We start from the raw sequence: 3,408 nt of genomic DNA, 5'->3' as shown, positions 1-3,408 counted from the left end.
GATGACCCCTGACATCACAATGTTCCATAACACCTGTCATCAAAATGTTCCATGACACTTTTCATCAAATTGCTCCATGACCCTGTCATCACAATGCTCCCTGCCCTTCTCATCACAATGCACCACGCCCCTGCCATCAAAATGCTCCATGACCTTTGTCATCACAAAGATCCATGACCATTGGCATCACAATGCTCCATGTCATTGTCATCACATTGCTCCATGCCCTTGTCTTCACATAGCTCCATGACACATGTCATCAGAATGCTCCATGGCCTTCTCATCACAATGCTCCATGCCCTTGCCATGACAATGCTCCATTACCCCTGTCATAACAATGCTCCATGACCCCTGCCATCACGATGTTCCATGGCCTTGTCATCACAAGAATCCATGACCGTTCTCATCACAATGCTCTAAGAACACTGTAATCACAATTCTCTATGCCCCTTTTCATCTCAATGATCCATGAACCATGTCATCACAATGCACCATGCCCATCATCATAATGCTTCATGCTATTGTCATCACAATGAAATCAAAATGCTCCATGACCTCTGTCATAACAATGTTCCATACCCTTGTGATCACCATAATCCATAACACTTATCATCACAACACCCCATGACGCTCATCATCACAATTATACATGGTCTTCTCTTCACAATGCTCCATGATCTTTGTCTTCACAATTCTCAATACACTTGTCATCACAATGCTCCCTGACACTGGTGGTCAGTATGCTCCTTGAACCCTTTCATGACAAGGCTCCATGCCTTCTTCATCATAATAATCCATGCCCTTTTCATCACAATGCTCCAAGATGCCTTTAATCACAATGCTCCATGCACTTGTCATCTAAAAGCTCCATGACACTTGTCATCAGAATGCTCCATTCCCTAGTCATCACAATGCTCCATGACCCCTGTCATCACAACACTCCATGAATATTTTCATCCCAGTGCTCCATGACCCTTGTCATCACAATGATCCATGACCTTGTCATCCCAATGCTCCATGAACCCTGTATTCACAATGCTCCGTGACGCTTGTCAACACAGTGCTCCATGACACATGTCATCACAATGCTCCATGCCTTTGTCAGCAAATTGCTACATGACCTTTTCATTACAATGCTCTATGTCGTTGTCATCACAATACTCCATTTCCATTGTCATCACAATCCTCCATGAATTTTGGGATCACATTGCTTCATGCTCTTTTCATCACAATGCTCCATGCTCCTTGAAATCAAAATGATCCATGACCTCTGTCATCACAATGCTCCAAACCCTTGTGATTACAGTGTTCCATAACACTTGTCATCACAACATTCCATGATGCCTGTCATCACAATACTCCATGCCCTTGTCATCACAATGCTCCTAGACACCTGTCATCACAATGCTCCGTGACTCCAGTCATCACAATGCTTCATGACGTTTGTCATCACAATGATCCATGCCCGCATCATCACAAGGCTCTGTGACCTTTGTAACCACAATGCTCCATGAACATTTCATCACAATTCTCTGTGAACCTTGTCATCACAATGCTCCATATCTTTGTCAGAACAATGCTCCATGACCATTGTCATCACAATGTGCCACACGCATTTCATCACAACGGTCCACAACGTTTTCATTGCAATGCTCCATAAACCTTGTAATAACAATGGTCCATGCACTTCTCATCAAAATGCTCTCTCACCAGAGATATCACAATGTTCCATCACTAGTCGTCAAAATACTCCCTCACCCCTGGAATCACAATGATCCATGACCCTGTAATCAAAATGCTACGTCCCCTTATCATCAAAATGTTCCATGACCCCTGACATCACAATGTTCTATAACCCCTGCCATCAAAATATTCCATTACACATTTTATCAAATTGCTGCATGACCCGGTCATCAAAATGCTCCCTGCCCTTCTCATCACAATGCACCATGCCCTTGTCATTAAAATGCTCCATGACTTGTCATCACAAAGCTCCATGACCCTTGGCATCACAATGCTCAATGTCATTGTCATCACAATGCTCCATGAAAAATCTCATAACATTGCTCAATGCCCTTGTCATCACAAAGCTCCATGACACCTGTCATCACAATGCTCGATGCCCTTCTCATCACAATGCTCCATGCCCTTGTCATTACAGTCCTGCATGACCCATGTATCACAGTGTTCCGTGCCCTTGTCATCACAATGCTCCATGCCCACTCTCATCACAATAATCCATGAAACATTTCAGACCAAAGTTCCATACCCTTCTCATCACAAGGCTCCATTACCCCTGTCATAACAATGCACCATGACCGCTGCCATCACAATGTTCCACGGCCTAGTCATCACAAGGTTCCATGACAATTCTCATCACAATGCTCAAGACCCCTGGAATCACAATGCTCCATGCCCTTGTCATCACAAAGCTCCATGACGCATGTAATCAGAATGTTCCATGGCCTCCTCATCACAATGCTCCATGTCCTTGTCATCACAATGCTCCAAAACCCTTGTAATTACAATGCTCCATGCCCCTTTTCATCTCAATGCTCCATGAACCCTGTCATCACAATGCACCATGCACATCATCATAATGCTTCAGGCTATTGTCATCACAATGAAATCAATATTTTCCATGACCTCTGTCATCATAATGCTCCAAACCCTTGTGATCACAATGTTGCATAACACTTATCATCACAACACACCATGATGCTCATCATCACAATTTTCCATGGTCTTCTCATAACAATGCTCCATGATCTTTGTCATCCCAATGCTCAATACACTTGTCATCACAATGCTCCCTGACACTTGTCGTCAGTATGCTCCTTGAACCCTGTCATGACAAGGCTCCATGCCTTTTTCATCACAATGATCCATGACTTTTTCATCTCAATACTCCAAGATCCCTGTAATCACAATGCTCCATGCCCTTGTCATCACAAAACTCCATGACGCATGTCAACAGAATGCTCCATGGCTTTCTCATCACAATGCTCCATGCCCTAGTCATCAGAATGCTCTAAGACCCCTGTAAACACAATGCTCCAGTCCCCTTTTCTTCAGAATGCTCCATGAGGCTTGTCATCACAACTTTCCATGGTCTTCTTTTCACAATGCTCCAAGACCTTGTCACCACCATGCTCCATTCCCTTGTCATCACAATGCTCCATGACCCCTGTCATCACAATAATCCATGAACATTTTCAGCCCAATGTTCCACTACTTTCTCATCACAATGCTCCATGGCCAATATCATCACAATGCTCCATGACCACTGTAATCACAGCACTCCATGACACCTGACAACACAATGATCCGGGACTCTTTTCATCACAGTGCTCCATTCCCTATTCATCACAATGCTCCATGACTCCTGTCATCACAACACTCCATGAA

This window comes from Mesoplodon densirostris, unplaced genomic scaffold, assembly GCF_025265405.1.
Source record: "Mesoplodon densirostris isolate mMesDen1 unplaced genomic scaffold, mMesDen1 primary haplotype scaffold_37, whole genome shotgun sequence".
Taxonomy (NCBI): Eukaryota; Metazoa; Chordata; class Mammalia; order Artiodactyla; family Ziphiidae; genus Mesoplodon; species Mesoplodon densirostris.
Note: the sequence above shows the minus strand (reverse complement) of the source record.